General features: G+C 39.9%; 1 pseudogene; it reads right to left on the minus strand.

The window, feature by feature from the left end:
* Nucleotides 1–21,228: 21,228 nt before the first annotated feature.
* On the minus strand, nt 21,229–22,639 carry LOC143534408 (malonyl-coenzyme A:anthocyanin 3-O-glucoside-6''-O-malonyltransferase pseudogene; annotated as a pseudogene).
* Nucleotides 22,640–22,967: the final 328 nt, after the last annotated feature.

Consider the following 22,967-nt stretch of genomic DNA (forward strand, 5'->3'; position numbering starts at 1 on the left):
AAGATCTCAAAAAGTAAAAGATTCCAAAGCAAAAGATATCAAAAGATATGGCAGCAGGGAAAAAGAGAAAAAGGCTGACAGGGAACAGTAAAAAGGCATGGGCGGGTCAGATAAAGGTACTGGTCAAGCATGGAAAAAGCAGATCTCCAAGGATATTGTCAGTCACTTTTTCTGCCAACCAATGGGGTTGGTGCGCATGCTGCGCCGAAAGTAACTTTTCAGACATAAAGCAGATTAGGTCAACAGCTCAAAAGATAAGACAACACAAAAGCAAACGGCTAGATTCAACAGAAGAAAACTCAAAGGGTTTAGCGCGAGAAGGCTCGAGCGCACGCGCGAGAGCGAAGGCAGACACAGAAGGACAAGAGAGCGCGAGCGCGAAGGCAGACAGAACCAACCTTAACGCGTCGCGGAAAGAACTACATTTCTAAGCGCGCCGCGGGAAGAATCACATTTCTTAGCGCGCCGCGGGAGGAACTAAAATTCCTAGCGCGCCGCGGGAAGAACTATAATTCTTCGCGCGTCGAGGGATGAACTACGATTCTTAGCGCGCTGCGAGAAGAACTACAAATCCTTAGCGCGTCGCGGGAAGAACTACCGTTCTTAGCGCGCTGCGAGAAGAATTACAATTCTTAGCGCGCTGCGAGAAGAGTTCGTCTCGCGTATCGCTGGAACAGCTGGTCATCACGCAGGCTTCCTTGTAAGGAGTCTGGCGCGTGGAGCTGCGCAGACAACCTTAGGCGGGAAGAAACAAAGGACAAGGAGAGTTAGGAGAAAAAGAGGGAAACAAGGCAGAGGGGTTAAACAGGAGGGCGGGACGGCGACAAGAGAAAAGGAAGGCGGAAAGAAAGAGAGAGAAAGAGGCGGGAAGGAAAATATATTATTATTATTAAAAGTAAAATATAAGTATAAATAAATATTAAATCATAAAAGAAAGAGATCGGGTCAGAGAAACGGGTACCTGGGTCGGGTCGGATCGGGGCAGATGTTACAGTCTCCCCTACTTTAAGAAATTTCGTCCCGAAATTTATCTCGAAGTAGGTTGCGCAGAGAACAGGTGCGGGTACTTGATCTTCATTTGATCTTCCCTTTCCCATGTAAACTCGGCTCCGCGCTTGGACTCCCAGCGAACTTTCACGATAGGGATACGACTGCGCTTGGTTTGCTTTACCTCGCGATCCATAATCTCAACAGGCTTCTCAACGAAATGCATAGTTTCATCAACTTGAACTTCATCAAGTGGGATGTGAAGGTTCCCGTCGGCTAAACACTTCTTGAGATTGGATACATGGAACGTTGGATGCACATTACTGAGCGCGGGCGGCAGGTCAAGTCTGTAGGCAACTTTTCCCACACGCGCGAGAATCTTGAATGGCCCAACATAACGAGGAGCAAGCTTACCTTTCTTCCCAAAGCGGACAACACCCTTCCAGGGCGACACTTTGAGGAGAACAAGATCACCAACTTGAAATTCGAGAGGCTTCCGCCTGCGATCTGCGTAACTCTTCTGTCGGCTTCTGGCAGTCAGCAGATGATCACGGATCTTGGCGATTTTATCGGTTGTCTCTTGAACAAGTTCGGGTCCTGTGATTTGAGTTTCACCCACTTCGCTCCAACAAATCGGGGAGCGGCACTTACGACCGTAAAGTGCTTCAAATGGGGCCATACCGATACTGGAATGATAGCTGTTATTATAAGAGAACTCGATCAAAGACAGGTGTGAATCCCAATTACCTCCAAAATCAAGAACACAAGATCGGAGCATATCCTCAAGAGTTTGAATAGTTCGCTCAGACTGACCGTCAGTCTGAGGATGATATGCCGTACTTATGTCCAAGCGAGTTCCTAGCGCAGATTGGAGAGATTTCCAAAAGCGGGATATAAAACGGCCATCGCGATCGGATATGATGCTCAAAGGAGTACCATGGCGGCAGACAATTTCCTTGACATAAAGCTGTGCGAGATGCTCAACACGGTAGTTTTCACGAATGGGCAGAAAGTGAGCAGACTTAGTCAAACGATCCACTATTACCCAAATGCTATCATGTTTGCTTGCTGTCAAAGGTAACTTGGTAATAAATTCCATCGCTATACCTTCCCATTTCCACGTAGGAATTTCTGGTTGTTCGAGCAAACCAGATGGGCGTTGGTGTTCAGCTTTTACTTTAGAACAAGTCAGGCATTTAGCTACGAACACAGCAATATCCTTCTTCATACCGGGCCACCAATAAGTAATGCGCAAATCCTTGTACATCTTATCAGCGCCGGGATGAATAGAATACCGAGATTTGTGCGCTTCACTCAGGATATTAGCGCGAAGATTCTCATCAAAGGGAATCCAGATGCGATTAAGATAGCAGAGAATTCCACTCAGATTAGGGACAAAGTGCGCTTCCGCGCCACACGCTAACTCGGCGCGAAGGTTACCATTATTGATGGATGCGCGCTGCGCGCCACGAATACGCGATTCAAGGTTGCTTTGAATCGGCGCGAAGTGAAGCTGGGTGCGCGGCAAGATACAGTTAAGCTGGCAGGGTTTTCGGCTGAGCGCATCGGCTACCACATTAGCCTTACCAGGATGATACCGGATCTCACAATCGTAATCGCTGATGAGTTCGTTCCATCGGCGTTGTCTCATGTTAAGTTCCTTCAGATCAAAGATATGCTGAAGGCTTTTATGGTCAGTGTAGAGGATACACTTAGTACCATAGAGGTAGTGTCTCCAGATTTTCAAGGCAAATACAACTGCGCCTAGTTCGAGGTCGTGAGTTGTATAATTCTTTTCGTGAACCTTGAGTTGCCTTGATGCGTAAGCGATAACCTTGCCTCGTTGCATAAGAACACAACCGAGACCTTGGTTGGATGCATCGCAATACACGACAAAATCATCATTACCCTCAGGTAGCGCAAGAACAGGAGCTTCACACAACAAACGCTTGAGCGTCAGAAAGGCTTCTTCTTGCTTCGAGCCCCAAATATACGGTTTACCTTTGTGCGTTAGAGCTGTTAAAGGCATAGCGATCTTTGAGAAGTTCGAAATAAATCGCCGGTAGTAACCAGCTAAGCCCAGAAAGGAACGGATTTCGGTAGGAGAGGATGGCGTAATCCAGTTCTTGATTGCTTCAATTTTGGATGGGTCGACATGAATACCCATCTTGTTAACAACATGGCCAAGAAACTGTACTTCATCCGACCAAAATTCACACTTGGAGAGCTTGGCAAAGAGCTGCTCGGTTCGAAGCTTTTGCAACACCAACTTAAGATGTTGCTCATGCTCGGCCTTGGTCTTAGAATAAATCAGAACGTCATCGATAAACACAATCACGAATTTATCCAAGAAAGGCCTACACACCCGGTTCATTAAATCCATGAAAACGGCGGGTGCGTTGGTTAAACCGAAGGACATGACCAAGAATTCAAAATGGCCATAGCGGGTTCGAAAAGCAGTCTTCGGAACATCTTCATCGCGGATGCGCAACTGGTGATAGCCAGAGCGGAGATCAATCTTGGAGAAACAAGAGGCACCTTGGAGTTGATCAAAGAGGTCGTCAATAAGCGGTAAGGGATACCGGTTTTTAATGGTGAGTTTGTTCAACTCGCGGTAATCGATACACATGCGAAACGATCCATCTTTCTTTTTAACGAACAACACCGGAGCACCCCAGGGCGAAGAGCTAGGGCGAATGAATCCTTTAGCAGTCAACTCTTGAAGTTGACTTGCCAATTCTTGCATCTCAGCGGGCGCAAGACGGTAAGGAGATTTAGCTACGGGGGAAGCACCAGGGACAAGATCAATACGGAACTCGACTTCACGAGCGGGAGGGATACCAGGAAGATCATCAGGAAAAACTTCAGGGAAATCACGCACAACAGGGATATCGCGAAGCTTCTTTTCTTCAGCAGGTTTAACCACATGGGCTAAGAATGCAATACACCTTTTCCGCATGAGCCTTCGGGCTTCGGCGCAAGACATAAGCTTAAGACCGCGGGAGGGTTTCTCACCGTAGATATGAAGATCACCATTCTCTTGAGGTATGCGAATCATCTTCTTGGCGCAAATAACTTCGGCGCGATTATGCGTAAGCCAGTCCATACCAATGATAACATCAAAGCTTCCAAGAGGCATAGGGATGAGGTCAATCAGAAAATCGTTTTCGTTAAGGTTAAGCGTGCAATCTTTAATCACTGAGTTTATTAAAATAGTTTCACCATTAGCCAATTCAACTGAAAAATCTTCTTTTAAGTTATCGCGCGGTCGCGCAAGCTTCTGCTCAAAGGCGCGAGAGATAAAACTTCGATCGGCGCCAGTATCAAAAAGTACAGAAGCATAAAATCCGTTAAGCAAAAATGTACCATTAACTACGTCATTATTCGCTTGCGCTTGGTGCGCGGTTATATTAAAAGCTCGTCCACGCGTCACTTGGTTTGAAATCTGGTTCACCGGATTCGCTTGTGTGATTTGCACTTGTAGTCTCGGGCACGCGTTCCGGAAATGACTGGGATCACCGTAGTTAAAGCACGATCTGGGTCGTGGGTTTTGGTAGGTTGGTTGTGGGTTCTGCGGGTAGACTGGTGGTGTTGGTGCAATTGGATTGGCGGGAAGGACTCTACAGTTTTCTGCAAGGTGACCAGCGCGGCCACATCGGGTACAAAGTCGACACGGGGTTTGAGTTGGGTGGTGAAATCTACAGGTTGGGCAAAAGGGGTGATTTCCTGTGTAAGGTTTCTTAGGTGGCGGGGCAGGGAGTGCGGGATTGGTTAAGGCATAGTTGTGGACTACAGGAGGTGTTGGGTAGGTTGACAGAGGGTTAGGCGCGTAAACTGGGGGTTGGTAGATGGGTTGCTGGACAATGGGCGGGTTGGTAAGCGCATAGGCCTTGCGCCTGCGCTTGAGGTTGTTACGGTTTGAGGGTTCAGGTTTGGTTTCTGTTGGTTCAGGGGCAGTCTTGGTGAGTTTGGTCTTTTCTGTTCCCCGCAGGAACAGGGTTCCTGCTCTGACATGGTTGTCGCTGAGCACAGCGGCCAACTCGATGGCGTCAGAGAGGGTTACTGGGTTTCTGGCCCATACAGAATCTTGAATTTCCATGGGGAGACCCCCAAGGAATTTCTCTATGGCTCGGCGGGAAGGGGTAACAAGGTGAGGGACAAGCAGGCTTAGTTCATGGAAGCGCGTCGCGTACTCGCGCGCTTCTCCACTGTATTGCTTCAGGTTCCAAAATTCTTCCTCCAGGCGCTTTACTTCGTTGGGAGGGCAGAATTCTCGCGTCAAGAGATCCTTAAATTCCTCCCATGTCATGCTAGAAGCAGCCTCTGCGCCACGCGCATGAGCTACTCCATTCCACCATGTAAGCGCTCTGGATTCCAGGACACTGGAAGCATATAGGGTTCGTCTGTCTGAGGGGCATTGGGTGTGGAGGAAAGTGTTTTCTATCTTCTCAAGCCACTGGAGCATCACGGTGGCTCCTTCAAGACCTGTGAACTTTGGAGGGTTACCCGCGTTAAAGGACTTAATGTTGTAACCAGAGGTGTTGGTATTGTTTTGGCTCAAAGCTTGGGCTATTGCGGCGGCCATTTCCTGGGAACGTTGCTGTCTACGCATGCGCGAGGCTTCTCTTCTCTGAAATCGGCGAGATAGCGGAGGCATTCTATAAAAGTTTTAATTTTAGTTAATATCTTGGTTTTATCGCAAAGTATAACTTTATAAAGCTTGGTTTCGCAGGGTCAGTTACTATCAAAAGTTAAAGTAAAATAAATGATCCTAAATGCAGACTTAATAAAGGTAACAAATTCGAATCAAGAATCGACAATTCATGTATCACCATGACTTTCCGAATTCCCAATTTAAAATATACGAGCAAACGAGTATTGGAGATTGACGATTCATGTATCACCATGACTTTTCAATCTTCAATATAAAATATACAAGAAAATGAGTATTGGAAGTTGACAATTCATGTATCACCATGACTTTTCAAGTCTCCAACCTCAGAACATAATCGTAAATGGAAATTGAAAATCAACTATTCATGTATCACCATGACTTTTCGGATTTTCAAATCCAACAAACGAATATGTAAGTAAAATCAATAAAAATCGAAATTGAACAAGAATCGAAATATCGCGAAATAAAACATAAAATCATATACTGCGCAAGCGCGAGCATATTCATAAATAACGAGTAATTAACAATAAGCGCGCAAACATGAGATTTCTCTCATGCGCGAGAAGGGACTCTTAGGTATTCTAGGCCGTTACGTCTAACCACCTATCCTAAAGTCAACGAGCTCTGATACCAATCTGTAACACCCCGACCAAAGGCGGATTATACATCGGGGCGCCACATATTGTTTCATTACTCGTGACACTATTGGGTGTCAATATTTAATAAATACATTCATTCGCGCACGCGCAGGGTAAACACAAGATAACATAAATCATCATAAATCAATATATTATAAATCATAATATTCGAACAGCAATAACTTGTCTTGATACATTTTAATCTAGGTCCAAAAGTAAAAAAAAACGTCCTACGTGTCCACAAGCTCCAAAACAGCTACTGCAAACCTGAACATGTGTTAAAATAAACGTCAAACACTTGCGTGTTGGTGAGAAATCAAGTTTAATACAATACATAGATAACAATAAATATGCGCGCAACATGTGTATGTCTGGTTTTCAACAAGGGTGTAATCTGATCGGGACCAACTCTAAGATTCATAAGACTGCCAGTGCTCACAATTGAGCTCACAAACAAGACAAACTGTGCATGTGTAAACAAAAGAGAAAATCATAAACGATAGTTCTCCCGTGTTCATCTAATGGTACCATGAGAACTGCGGAATAGACCGACAAGACGGTTAATGATCCACACATACAAATAAACAGCCAAGTCTACGTCCTCAACACATGGGATACTGCGCGACTAAAGTTCATAAACAAGTTTAAGACTCTAAGTTTGTATGAACACATGAACATCCCAAAACATTAAAAGCAAAAAGGGATTAGGTACGAGATTACTCACTTGATAAACGATGCGGTGTAAGATAAAGCAAGAACCAACTTTAAACAAGCACAAGTTAACCTATAAATAAGATTATTGTTTTAATGATTTGTCTTGATTATAAGTTAGCATAAGTAAATTATTATATATAATATATATATTACCGGAAAAGCAGGACAGAACAGGGAGGAAGACGGAGGCAGAGAGGGAGGCGGCAGAGAGAGCAAGGAGAACAGGAGAGATTAAGTGTTTTGTGTGTGTAGTGTTAGGAAAAATAATACTATTATTTATAGAGAAACCCTAGGGAACACAATCCCTAGAAAAAGGGGAAAAGATCTCAAAAAGTAAAAGATTCCAAAGCAAAAGATATCAAAAGATATGGCAGCAGGGAAAAAGAGAAAAAGGCTGACAGGGAACAGTAAAAAGGCATGGGCGGGTCAGATAAAGGTACTGGTCAAGCATGGAAAAAGCAGATCTCCAAGGATATTGTCAGTCACTTTTTCTGCCAACCAATGGGGTTGGTGCGCATGCTGCGCCGAAAGTAACTTTTCAGACATAAAGCAGATTAGGTCAACAGCTCAAAAGATAAGACAACACAAAAGCAAACGGCTAGATTCAACAGAAGAAAACTCAAAGGGTTTAGCGCGAGAAGGCTCGAGCGCACGCGCGAGAGCGAAGGCAGACACAGAAGGACAAGAGAGCGCGAGCGCGAAGGCAGACAGAACCAACCTTAACGCGTCGCGGAAAGAACTACATTTCTAAGCGCGCCGCGGGAAGAATCACATTTCTTAGCGCGCCGCGGGAGGAACTAAAATTCCTAGCGCGCCGCGGGAAGAACTATAATTCTTCGCGCGTCGAGGGATGAACTACGATTCTTAGCGCGCTGCGAGAAGAACTACAAATCCTTAGCGCGTCGCGGGAAGAACTACCGTTCTTAGCGCGCTGCGAGAAGAATTACAATTCTTAGCGCGCTGCGAGAAGAGTTCGTCTCGCGTATCGCTGGAACAGCTGGTCATCACGCAGGCTTCCTTGTAAGGAGTCTGGCGCGTGGAGCTGCGCAGACAACCTTAGGCGGGAAGAAACAAAGGACAAGGAGAGTTAGGAGAAAAAGAGTGAAACAAGGCAGAGGGGTTAAACAGGAGGGCGGGACGGCGACAAGAGAAAAGGAAGGCGGAAAGAAAGAGAGAGAAAGAGGCGGGAAGGAAAATATATTATTATTATTAAAAGTAAAATATAAGTATAAATAAATATTAAATCATAAAAGAAAGAGATCGGGTCAGAGAAACGGGTACCTGGGTCGGGTCGGATCGGGGCAGATGTTACAATTAGCCTCTGCCCAGCTCGTATTCTCTCGGATTTTGCTTGTTTGGTTGAAGACACAAGCCTTGACGTTTGACTTTCTTTATACGTTGAACTTTGACTTCCGTTTCTCATCAATCCTTTCACTTTCCGGGTAAGTTGTAAACTGTAAAATCGTTCATACATATTCCCTAGTCAATAACCTTCAATCAATTTCGGTGATTGAAGGGTGTTGACTGGTCAATTCGCTTAAAATCCGCTAAAGGGCAAAACAGTTGACAAGTTTGACTTTGCGTTTTCTCATGCTTCTGGTCTGATTCAACGTTCGGTCCAGAAGACTTTTATTCTTGAAATGTAATTTTAAGGCTACTACCCAAAACCCAACTTCTGACTCGCTGTTCGGATTCTGGTCAGTACCAGCTCGCTTAAACGTTTAATTCAACATAACTAGAGTTCTACTCATCCATTTGGATTGATTCCAGCGGCATTAAGTTCGTTTTTATTTATAGTTTCATATCACAAAGTTTCAGGTTCTGATTAGTTATCTCTTTTGGCGCGTATTGGACGACTTGCTTATCCATTGAGTAGTTTATTCTTAATTTTACTCACTTGCCTTCCATCTAAGGTGAGTTTGATCATTCCCCTTTTTATACACTATTTTCAAATGTTTTGGGGACATATGCGTACTTACTCATATTTTCTATTATATATATATATACTCAAAATCACAAACATAATTATTGTGTGAATATCAGTTGAATGTTATTTGCTAATTGCTACATGTTTAATTGTTTACTTGATAACTTTCGGAGAGGTCCAACATATCCCCTAGAGGGTTCCATTACTATGATCATACGACCGCCTTAATAACCAGAGCCCGATTCGCTTGGCGAAGGTAAACCGACAATCTAGTCATTGTAATCAATACCCAATTCGCTTGGCAACGTTTCATTGGCACACGAGTACAACTTGGTTTTGGTTTGTTAAGGTTTGATTGATTATTACCACATAGATTGGTTTGCGCATTTAACACTTATCATTTATTATTTATTTATTATATAATTATTTGTTGTGTCAAAATTGGTGATCATCTCACTCAACATGTTTGTTGACAAAACTCCATTTTCTACGCATATGCAGGTTGCCTGAGTTGAAGGATGGACACTTAGAAAGACCTTAGGGTTATATTGAAGACAAACTTGATTTTAAATGATTGTATTTATTTATTTGAATTGTTTTGTTGTACTTGATTATTGTGTGTTTTTTGAACAAAATAATTAATTAGATATTGTCATTTATATTTATGATAGTATTTTCGAGCAGTGAGCAATCGGATCACGCTCGGCATTTCCGCCTTAGGTTGGGGTGTGACACTAAATGTCACGAGCAATATTGAGACCGATAACAACAGAGACTGCTTCTTCGGTAAGAGAGGCGTTGAGGATAATAATGGTCCCCCGATCATTGGCTAGCCAGGTCCTAAAATCTGGATTATCAATCGATTTGTCTTCTTGAGTAACTAACGGGGGCGGTGCCGATTTGGTACAATCAACATGGTGAATAAGATTCTGAAACGAAAGGAGAGGCACCATTTGATTCTTCCAGTATAAGTAGTTGGAAGGAGATAATTTAATGGCTAGCTTGTGTGCTAAGGTACTCATTGAAAGAGGATTTTTGGGTCTAATGAAGCATGCATCCGTATAAGCAGCTCTTGATGCCATTGTTGGGTTTTAACAAGATTATCAAAGCCATAAAACCTTACTTTTATGAAAAACGCAGCAGAAAAAGTTTTAAATCTTGTTAATTTGATGAATGTAAAACCGATTTTACACATGCAAAACCCAAACCCGGATCCAAATACGAAATACGTACTTACCATCACATGCAACAACAATAAATTGATGCATGTTAATATACCTTTCAATAAAACCAAAAACGGGTGAAGAACACGATGATTGAAAGGCAAGAACTTCAATAGAGATTCTCCTCAAGCTTGCATACCCCAAGTTTCCAACAAACACCTCTTATAGCTAGCATTCTTACACTTGAAACTCCTCCTTCTTCTTCCTTGTTCTTGGCCGAAAACAAGAGGAAAAAATGAGAGGGAGAGAGTATTTTTGGTTCTTATGTGATTGTTGGAATCGGTCTGCCCAAGGCACATATTATAATTGATGTGGCTAGTACGTTATGATCCTAGTCGGGTCATACCTAATAACAAGCTAGACAAACACCAATTATATTTGTTTATATATGATATGATCATAGTAAATAAATATTAACACTTATGATATTTGGAAAGGGGTTTCAAAATACATTGTTCTTGTGAAATAAATAAATCATATGGATGATTTATATTTTGAGAGAAGACGTTACATAATGTTATTTAAGTTAGTTAAATAACTATACGTAGGGCTAATTACTCTTGCATGTTATTTATGTTGTGTTACATTTTATAAAATATATATGACATAAAATTTTATATGATAAAACTTATATATCATAAAATTGGATTTTGATTTTAAGTGGGAGACCATGTGCCCCCCCCCCCATCCTTCCCAATCCTCTTTTATCTTTTCTATGAGACATATGCAAGATAATATATTGGCCAAAAGGGGTGGTGCCATTATACTCACTTTCTTTTTCTCTCACACACATATAAGAACCAAAAATACTCTCTCCCTCTTTTTTTACCTCTTGATTTCGACCAAGAACAAGGAAGAATAAGGAGGAGTTTCAAGTGTAAGAATCCTAGCTATAATAGGTGTTTTTGGAAGCTTGGGGTATGCAAGCTTGAGGAGCATCTCTATTGAAGTTCTTGCCTTTCAATCATCAGGTTCGTCACCCGGTTTTGGTTTTATTGAAAGGTATATTAACATGCATCAATTTCTTGTGGTTGCATGTGGTAGTAAGTATGTATTTCGTATTTGGATCCGGGTTTGGGTTTTGCATATGTAAAATTGGTTTTTCATTCATCAAATTCCGCTGTGTTTTTCATAAAAGTAAGGTTTTATGGCTTTGATAATTTTGTTAAAACCCAACAATGGCATCAAGAGCCGCTTATACGGATGCATGCTTCATTAGACCCAAAAATTTTCGGGTTTATGGTGGGGTTCACCATTTGGCAGAAAATTTTAGGGGTTTTGGTTACCCCTTGGTTTTTCAAGATTATAATTTACATGCATGTGGTAATCTTGAAAAATTAAGTCATATGGATGATTGTTTGTTTTTTTTAGACAAAAACCAAAACTTTCGGTTTGCCTAAGCTTGGCCGAAAGTTTTAAGGGAAAAAGGGGAACCATTTTGGTCTTGTGATTTTTACATATATGGATGTGTAATAGATGTTCATAACCTAGCCATGGCCTTGTGTTTGGTTGAATGTTTGTGTTGTGGTGTTTGTTCATTCATGTGGTTGTTTGTTCATTCAATATGGTTGTAATAATTTTATTTGGGTTTTGTAATCTATTTATTTATTTATTTCATTTGGTTTGTAATAATAAGTAGATTAGTTGCATTTCTTTTACTATAGAAAATTGTATTAGGATATGATTTTGTAAAAGAATATACAAGGAAGGAAGCCCAAGTAAAGTGAAGGAGACCACAACACGAAGTGAACACTTGGAGCATTTGGATGCGGGATCAAGTGGGAGATCATCGACACAAGTCTATGTCCTTTTGGGTCCCTTAGGAGAGACTTTTTGGCACACTTGTTTCGGTCAACAAGTGTGGTCAATATTAGGTGGCTAAGGTTATGAACTTGTGATTGTGTGTTTTATGCTTGTGTGGTTGATTTACTTTTGTTTATGTTATTGCAATATGGATTGTTAACAACTTAAAATCAACAACTTGCGTAAAATTGGTTCCTTAGAAATCGTTAGGTAATAAAATTGGTTTTATTAAAGGCTAATGATTTCATAATAAAATGGGTTTTATTAATAGGAACTTTGAAAATGGGTTTTTCAACTAAGTACTATACATTTGAATGCATGCAAATGCAAGGTACATAAAATTGTTTTCCAATCTAGAATTTAGAAAACGAAAATCCATTTTATAAAATAAGTCAAACACCATCCTTTAATACAACACTCGAATCACTTGGGAACTTGATGTGGGATAAAGGTCACCTAACTACATTGGAGGAAACTTGTGAGTTTGAGGTGAGTTTACCATATTTATGGGATAAAGGTCACATAACCACTTGTATGTGTAAACTCACACGTGTGTGTAAGTAGGACGACTTAAATTGGAAACCATGTGAATAGGGTCACCGAAGCATGGCATACAATGGTGTTGATGGGATTAAACATGCCAACTAAACATAAGATGTTTAACCGATCCCAAAAAACTAGAAGTTGCAAAGGGTTGCAATCGTCAAACGTTGACTACCTTGTTAATTTAAATAGTAGGATAAAGGTCATCTAACTACTATTTAAATGTAACGTTGGGTTCTAGATTTTAGTCATTAAGTGTCTAGGAGACATAAAGGGTATTAACGATTAAAATTAATTATTGATATCGAAAATACTAAAATTGAGCTTTGTTAAATTTGTAGATGGCCGCAATCAACAATCCACCTAACACTATTATCCCACCCGTTCATAACCTATCACTAAGAGCTATACTCGATAAGGAGCGTCTAAACTATAACAACTTTATGGATTGGTATCGAAACTTGAGAATCGTTCTCAAGCAAGAAAAGAAATCCTACGTATTAGAGGATCCCATGCCCGATGAACCTAGCATTGACGAAACCGATGACTATAACGATTGGGTAAAACACAATGAAAATTCGGTGCAAGTTTCTTGCCTCATGCTGGGAACTATGATTCTCGAGATTCAAAAGGATTTTGAACTTCATGGGGCATACAACATGATCACCCAACTTAAGGAAATGTTCCTTACACAAGCTAGGGTGGAATGCTTCGAAATGGTTTGAGCGCTTCATGCAGGCTGTATGGAAGGAACCCAATCGGTTTCCTCTTATGTGCTTAAAATGAAAAGCCACATTGATCGTCTTGAACGGTTAAATTGTCCCGTGTCAAAAGAGTTAGCCACGGATTTGATCCTAAATGGCATAACCAAGAAATTTGAGACTTTTTTTTATGAATTATAACATGAATGGATGGAACAAAAGCATTGGTGAGCTTCACGCAATGCTTAAAATGACCGAGACGGGAATGGGTAAAAGGGTTTTACCCGTTCTCACGATCATTGAAGGAGGAAATAGGAAGAGGCATCACCCGGAACCTAAGGCAAAGGTTGCCAAAGGTAAGGGACAAGTCAAGGGCAAGTTAGCCAAAGCGAAACCACCCAAACCGAAATAAAAGAAGCCAAAGGTTTACGCGGAGGATCCGTGCTTTGGTTGTGAGGGTGATAGGGCATTGGATGAGGAATTGTCCAACCTATCTAAAAGAGTTGAAAGCTAAGAGGGATGTGGGGCAAACCTCAGGTACAACTTTCATGATTCATGTTGATCTTAATATTATTTCCTCTAACACATGGGTATTGGATACCGGATGTGGAACTCATATTTGCAATTTGTTGCTGGGGTTCAAAGGAAATGATGGATTTAAGAAGGGAGATATAAGTCTCTTTATGGACAACGGAGCAAAGGTTGTTGTCGAAGCCCGAGGGGACTACATTTTGAAGCTTCCAAATGGTTTGGAAGTTATTTTAAATAATGTTTTGTATGCTCCTAGTTTGACTTGGAATATTATCTCCTTTTCTTTGTTAAGACAATATAGTTTTGATTTTAAATTTGTGGACAATTGTATTTGTGTTTTTATGAATGATGTCTTTTATTTTAAAGCGATATCTTCTTATGACATTTATGAATTAATTCATGATAACACGTCCTATGATAACACGCTTTACCAATCAAGCACCAAGAGACTCAAAACGGATTTGAGTAAGACTTATCTTTGGCATTGTCGCCTTGGTGACATAAACAAAGACCGCATACATACACTTCAAAAGAATGGTCTTTTGGAATCAAGTGAAGATGATTCATTTGATAAATGCGAGTCTTGTTTACTTGGAAAGATGACCGAGGAACCCTTTAGTGGAACAAGCGAAAGGGCAAAAGACTTATTAGGTATCATACATTCGGATGTATGTGGTCCTTTTAAGGCAATGAATAGGAATGGTGAAAGATACTTCATTACCTTTATCGATGATTATAGTCGTTATGGGTATGTGTATTTGTTAAGACACAAAGATGAAGCTTTTGAAATGTTCAAAGTCTTCCAAAATGAAGTACAAAATCAACTCAATAAAACCATCAAAGTACTTCGTTCAGATAAAAGAGGTGAATACCTAAGTGATGCTTTCCAAGATCATCTTAGGAGTTGTGGGATCATCTCACAACTTACTCCACCCGGAACACCACAACATAATGGTGTGTCCAAGAGGAGGAATCGAACTCTATTGGATATGATTCGATCTATGATGGATAGAAGCACATTGCCTCTATCATTTTGGGGTTTTGCATTGCTCTTTGCGGCCCGTATTCTAAATATGGCCCCATCCAAGAAAGTGGACAAGACACCTTTTGAATGGAAGGGCTCCATCGTTATCATATTTAAAGGTATGGGGTTGTGAGGCTTATGTCAAGAACAACACCCAAAACAAACTTGAAAGTCGATCCACTAAGTGTATCTTTGTAGGATATCCCAAAGACTCCATGGGATATTATTTCTACAACCCAACCGAGCAAAAGGTATTCATTGCTCGAAAGGCCGAGTTCATGGAAACTAAGTTCCTTATGGAAGGTACTAGTAGAACGGTGGAACTCGAGGAGGATCAAGAACCATAAGCCGATACACGTTTGGTTAATACTAGCAATCAACAAGAGGTTGTTGAGAATGATCAAATGGTTGATCAAAACACACAAAACGTTCGCAAATCCGGTAGAATTAGTCATCCACCCGAAAGATATGGATTTTTCATGGATGGATGCTATGTGGTAGATTCGGATGAATCCACCACATACCGTGATGCAATGTCGCAATCCGATTGTGACAAATGGCTTGAAGCCATGAACGTTGAGATGCTATCCATGCATGAAAACCAAGTATGGGATTTGGTTGTACCACCTCTTAATTCCAAACCGGTTGGAAGTAAGTCGGTTTTCAAGAAGAAGACCGATATGCATGGAAACTTGGATACTTATAAAGCACGACTTGTAGCAAAAGGTTTTACTCAAACTTAAGGGGTTGATTATGATGAGACCTTCTCTCCCGTAGTAATGCTAAAGTCTATTAGGATATTATTTCCCATAGCCGCATATTATGATTATGAGATATGGCAAATGGATGTCAAAACCGCTTTTCTAAATGGGCATCTTGAGGAAGATGTCTATATGGTTCAGCCCGAAGGTTTTGTCGATCTACAACATCCTAATAAAGTATGCAAGTTAAAGAAATCAATCTATGGATTGAAGCAAGCATCTAGAAGTTGGAATCACCATTTTGATGAAGAAGTTAGGAAATTTGGATTCATCAAGAACGTCGATGAAGCTTGTGTGTATAAGAAAGCTAGTGGGAGCATCGTCACTTTCTTAGTATTGTATGTTGATGACATACTACTATTTGGAAATGACATTCCAACCATGGAAGGTGTAAAAGCATGGCTTGGAAGTTGCTTTTCCATCAAAGATCTTGGTGAAGCCGCCTATATTTTGGGAATAAAGATCTATAGGGATAGATCAAGGCGGTTGATAGGTTTAAACCGAAATACATACATTGAAAAAATCTTGAAAAGGTTAAAGATGGAGAACTCTAAGAGAGGTTTGGTACCTATTCAAAGAGGAACGATATTGAGTGCATCTCAATGTCCAAGCTCAAAGGATGAGCAAGAGAAAATGAATGGAATCCCATATGCATCAGCTATAGGATCCATCATGTATGCAATGATATGTAATAGACCGGATGTGTCATGCACTTTGAATTTGATAAGTAGATACCAACAAAATCCGGGAAGTAGCCATTGGATGGCGGTTAAGAGTATATTGAAATACCTTAGAAGGACTAAGGACATGTTTCTAATATACGGTTCGGGTGAGGAGGAACTCGTTGTAAAGGGCTACACGGATGCGAGTTTCCAAACCGATCATGATGATTCTCGATCACAATCGAGATATGTTTTCGTTATGAATGGTGGGGCAGTCTCTTGGAAGAGCTCAAAACAAGATGTGGTGGCATTGTCCACCACAAAATCGGAATACATCGCCACCTCATTGGCAGCTCAAGAAGCTGCGTGGATAAGGAAATTCATTGCCGATCTAGGGGTGGTCCGTACCATTCCGGACCCTCTAGAGATCTTTTGTGACAACGAGGGTGCGATTGCTCAATTCAAGGAACCTCGTGCACATCAAAAGACGAGGCACATTGAGCGGAGATTCAACTACATAAGGGATGAAGTTGAGAAAGGAAAGATATGTATTCGTAAAGTTCACACCGATCAAAATATTGCGGATCCACTCACAAAGCTCCTTGAAAGGCCAAAGCATGAAGGTCACACTTGTGCATTAGGACTTCGATATTCTAGTGATTGGATTTGATCTATTTTGTATTTGGATATCGGAACAATTGTTATTTTACTCATTCATATGATTATGGTTTATGATTATGATATTTTGAGTTATGTTCCATTTTAGCATGTTTAAATCCATGAATAAGTTAATTATTCTAAATGTCCGTAGTCGCTCGTATTTGTGGGAACAAATATGAAGGTAAGATTATTATAAACTTGGATTGGTGGATATTCATAAGGTATGAAGATAGAGCAAAAGGTTGCTGCCAAGGTTCATAAATATTTATGGGATATAGATATTGGACTAACCAGCTCTCAAATGTTACTACATGGAATCTTTGTGATTGATCATAAGTAAATTTGAGGAAAAGCGAATATCATAGTATCCTCTGACCTGAGATACATATTGGGTCTTGATATTCACAAAATATTATACTTTGACTTAGTTCTTCGCTACTCTGAAACATGACAATACATAAGGCTAAGATCAGGTATAGTACAAGGTGATTGTGAGAGACATATGTAGTCAAATGGGGATTTGTCCCTCTTATTCATTGAGAGTAAGATGTCTAAGGCCTGCAAAGTTAAATCAATAGAGAATGATCACTCTATGTATTTGGATTTGACATGACATCTGAGACAAAAGGATAAATGATAGATTCACCTAAATCATTTCAAGTAAGGGACTTGAAGGGGATGATGTTATTGAATGGCACTTCGTCATGCGTATTAGGGGTAGTAAACCGTAGTTAGGCGGTATTTGCTACTTGCATCAATCTTCTATGTATCTTGTGCAAGTGGGAGATTGTTGAAATCGTTCTGCCCAAGACACATGTTATAATTGATGTGGCTAGTACGTTATGATCCAAGTCGGGTCATACCCAATAACAAGCTAGACAAACACCAATTAATATTTATTTACTATGATCATTTCAAGTAAGGGACTTGAAGGGGATGATGTATAAATAAATATTAATTGGTGTTTGTCTAGCTTGTTATTGGGTATGACCCGACTTTGATCATAACGTACTAGCCACATCAATTATAATATGTGTCTTGGGCAGAACGATTTCAATAGTCTCCCACTTGCACAAGATACATAGAAGATTGATGCAAGTAGAAAATACCGCCTAACTACGGTTTACTACTCCTAATACGCATGACGAAGTGCCATTCAATAACATCATCCCCTTCAAGTCCCTTACTTGAAATGATTTAGGTGAATCTATCATTTATCCTTTTGTCTCAGATGTCATGTCAAATCCAAAGACTAGAGTGAGTAGAACAAGAGGCCATGGTAGAGAAGAAGGGAAATGAAACGGAATAAGGGAAAGAAAGAAGACGGTGGTTTTAGGAAGAGAAAAGGGATTTTGGGGAGCACCAACCAAACACTTGGCTGATACCATGTGTTAGTGTTAATTCTTGATGATAACTAATAAAAAGGGTTAAAATATATTAACAGAAGACCAATCAAAGGTCTTAAAGGCTGAGACCATGTGCTAATATTAATTCTTGATGATAACTAATAAAAAGGGTTAAAACATATTAACAGAAGACCAATAGGTATTAAAATAGATGAATACATAAAGAAAGAATTTAATTTTGTAACTCATCTAATAATATCCGATTGTTTAGATTGTTTCTTCCAATTTATATCTCAACTCGCTGAATTCTTGCTGGATAAACTTGAGTTGTCTTCATCCAAAGATTATTGTATTTTATCTCTCATTCTCTCGATTTCACGTCGTATGATAGTCTTTGTTGCGAGTATTTGTGAGAGTATAAATTACATCATCTGAAGATTCAATTATATATTTTTGAGTGTTTTGTATGTTTTAGTTCATCACATTTGGTGTCCTTTTGTAGTATTGATTCGTTAACAGGTTTATAGATTGCTGAGTTATCCACAACAAGTTCCATATTCTGAGGTTCGGATCTATGTGGTAGACGACAAACCCAAGACAAGCAAAGTCCACCATTGTGAAGAGAAGTCATTGGGTGAGAACTGAGAAATCCTTCTTTCTCTATCTCAGATACACACACACACACACACATATATATATATTATATGTATCTTTAACAATTTTTTAATAGGTTTGTAGAGGTTTGTTGTTATGGAAAAAAGTGAGGTTTTTTTTAGAAAAGTTTGAAATTTGATGTGGTGCTAATATGACATTTGTGAATGTTTGTTGTTGTAGATGCTCTTTAATTTTGAATCATTTTCCCTCTTAATCTTGATTCGTATAACCAATATTTTTCACCCTTAGTAACTCTCGCATTTCAACAAACCTGATTCTCGGTACTTTCTTCGATAAGATATCTGCAAGTTGCTCCTCCACACTAATGTGATTCAACGCAACTTGTTCCTTTCGATACAATAACGTATGAAGTGATAACATCAATCTGTCTATTTGTTTGCTACTTCCATGAAATATACTAGGTTTTTCATTAAAGCAATGGCTAATTCATCTTGCAACTCCTTTAACAAACTCTTTAGCCATAATGCTTGACACAAAGAAGTGTATATAAGTATATAACTGCCATGAAATTTCGTCTCACGTGATGTTAAAGTCGCGAGGCTTTGCTTCTGACTACTCCATGCAACATATATTTCTACCCGTTCATCCCAGTAGGCCTGAAATTTCCATTTCTTTTAAAAGTTTTCAAAACTGTCATACCTCAACATCACCACCAAGTCAAAATCAAAACAAATCATTCTATATTAGATGAACCTAATTGGCCTAATCAGACCAAGAGCACAAAATCACAGACAGAACATAAAATATTTCTAAAATCAAGCTTCCAGAATAACATCACAACATAATCACATTTCACGATTACAACAATTAGCAAAAAGCACAAACAACATATACATAATCCAAAACACATACTACAACCAGACGTCTACCTTCAAAATACAAATTCCTTCATTTCATAGCAGCAACTTCGTCCGCAGTAGGCGGAACAAGCTTCGTAGCAGGAACCGCCACATAACCATCCTTATTATCACCCCTACCATCCTTCTCTTCATCATCACTCTCTTCCGAATCCGAACAAAAGTCAAATCTCCTAGGCACAAACAACGACCAAAACAAGTACATCGTCGCGGCAGTGACCGCACCACACCCGACACCAAACAACACCGCGCCAAAAATGCTCATAATATCCATCGTACGTTCACGAATTGACGCTTTCACAGACGTAGAAAAATAAGGCTCCGAAGCAACAACATCTGTTGATGCTGATGATGTAATGGATCGGTCGAAGAGCATGGGGCGCGGGAGGGATCGGAATTGGTGGATTTCGGTGACGAAGAAGGTGAGGCGAGGGTTTGGGTTAGGAAGGAGTTGGAAAGTGGGTTTTGGCGGGAGTTGGTTGCTGGAAGAGGAAGAGGAAGTGATGAAGAAGATGGTTTTGCATGGGCGTGAGGAGGCGGAGATCGTGAAGACGGTGATGAGGATGATGGAGAAGAGGAGGAGACCGGAGGCCATTGGAATGGAATTTGGGGGAATTGAAGAAAGGATTGGAAAGTGAAAGGTATGTATATGGTGAGGCAGAGATAGATTTCCGGTTAACAACTAATTAACGACTTTTTAAATAAGTGGATAAATATTTTTCAAAAACAGTATTAATTAACTTTATTTATTTATTATTTTAAATGATATAATAAGCTAGTTTGCATGTGTAAACCCAGTCTGGTTAAGGCCTTTTCAACTAGGGAGGTTTACGAGCAAAGTTGAACCGAGCGAAAATCGAATCGATCGATTTTTGAGCATTGTTTATTTCCTTTTTCGTCTAAAATTTCAATACGAAACAAGTTTGAAGGGTGTAAATAATATATTTTGTAAACAAATTAGTAATTTTTAGACAAACTTGTAATAAGTTGTAAATGTTTAGCAGAAAGAAGTTTGAACCGAGACAAAATAATTAATAAGCATATAAACAAACTTCTAGTATTCTGAAAACTTCAGTCAAACGAATGAAACTATAAAATTGACAGAAAAAAAAATTTAAAAGGGTTTAAAAAATTGCATATTTATATTTTATGTATCTTGTCTATATATATACATATATTATATATTTGTTCACATATAAGAATTATATATAAAATAAATTAAAAAAAATTCGAGCCAAACTGAACCGAGCAGACCTTTGCTTGTTGCTTGGCTCGTTTACAAACCAAACCGAGCAAAGCGACTCGTTTACAATTGAGCGAAAAACGAGAGAGCATTTTCTAAACGAGCGACGAGTGGGTTGGACGGCACTATTTTCAACTAAATCTTATATGCCACACTTGTAATATTGTAAAACTGAGTAATTTGTTAATAAAAATGGCACAAAAGCTTGTTATTAAAACTTAATTAAATACACAAGAAAAAACATTATAAATCCATAAATCAAGAGTAATGAGAAAGCATGTTCTCTAATTCACTTCTGGATAGAGTAGTAAAAGCTTCCATTTGTTTTGCAGGAAGGCAAAAACCAATTTCAATGTCTTCTGGTGATTCTTTACTTGCATTAACAGATATCGAATTGCTGTAATCTAGTGATATAGTCTCGTACTTTTCGGGCTTCCCCCACCCAAAATCGACATCGTAAACATTTAATTTTGGTGTTCCAGCTACACCAATCATCGGAACCGGTAAGGAGAGCCTCTCCAATACTGCCTCAATGTCTTTAAACAACCTTTCTTTACTTTCTACCCCTTCCATGATAGCCGTTCCCAATAACTCAACCGCGGTTGGAAACCCTTTACTTCCTGTTATTAAGCTTGTTTTTGTTGTTGCCAAACAATATCCAGTACAGTTACCGAAATAAGTTTGAGGAACCGGTGGATCCAAACGAGTCCTCCAATCGGTGACACATGTAAACCATTCGGCTTCATACTCGCCCTTCTTTCCATCGACAACAACACGTGATTTAGCTATGCAACTCCATACATAACCACATGCTACAACGAAAGAAGATACATATTCTAGTGTAGGCAGCTGAACCAACAACCATTTCTTTAGCATATTGATCTGTGACCGGGTCAACACAAATGTTGATCGAACTTTATTGGTCTGGGGTTCAAGCCGAGGCGCTTTATAACTTTCATCTAGATTTTGGATAGGTGGGAAACTTAAAAACATTTCATCCAAAGAATTAGGGTATTCTATAACCCTATCGTAAAACGGAAGCGATCTACTAGCCAAGTACAACTCATCTGTGCCATGTTTGGCTATGGAAGTCCATGCCATCAAGAAATCATACCTTGTTCTTGCATCACAAAGCGAGTGATGATTCGTGAGCCCGATCGTGATGCCTGAGTTGGGAAATATGGTAACTTGAATTGAAAAAATTTGAGATCTAATACTTTAAATGAACTTTCAAGTAAAGGCACCAGAGAGTGAAACTTGTTACAATCCCGCGGATGGTTTCCTTTGAGATCATTGAAATCAAGATCGCATTCTGCAAAAGTTAGCGCGACTGAATCTCCATGGACATAGCGGATTTCGGGTTTTCTAGCAAAACCTGAATGATTTTCAGCAGGAAAGACGGTTAAGTTACTTGCAAAAGGGAAGAAGTGTTGTAGAGTTATGGATAACGAGTGTTTGAGTGTTGGAATGATTGTTTCGACGAAATGGGATTTCGGATGAGGGAAATCGTAGAAGAAAAGCTGATGAATTGGATGCATAAGCAGCCATATCAGATCGAAGAAAGTAAGCGAAAGTGATCTTTCGCCGACGGTGTTGGGCGGAGGTGAGATACGGCAGTTTTCAATGACAGTCAATCGTTGATCACTGGTAGCCATTTGTGGGGAGGAAAAGTATTCTCAACTTCTTCGGATCTGCATTCTACAATTAATACTAAATTCTGCACTTATATGGAGCAAGGACACGTGCATATGTCAAATGTGAGATCTGAGATTCAAAAGCCATGTGAATACTAAATATAATGGTTGCTTTCAAAAGTCAAATCTGGTGAACTTGTTCTCATTTTATATAGGATACAAATCATGTGAATAGCCTGACAATAATTAATTTATTAAAATTTGAAAATAACATATTGTTTTTAAATAAGAAAATGGGTCGAATAGTCGTTTTGATCACTCACATGCTAACCATTTTTTTCTTAAAAATACTCAAACTAGACA

Source organism: Bidens hawaiensis, unplaced genomic scaffold (assembly GCF_021521415.1).
Source record: "Bidens hawaiensis isolate Kalapana, Puna unplaced genomic scaffold, B.hawaiensis_p1.1 tig00010163_1, whole genome shotgun sequence".
NCBI lineage: Eukaryota > Viridiplantae > Streptophyta > Magnoliopsida > Asterales > Asteraceae > Bidens > Bidens hawaiensis.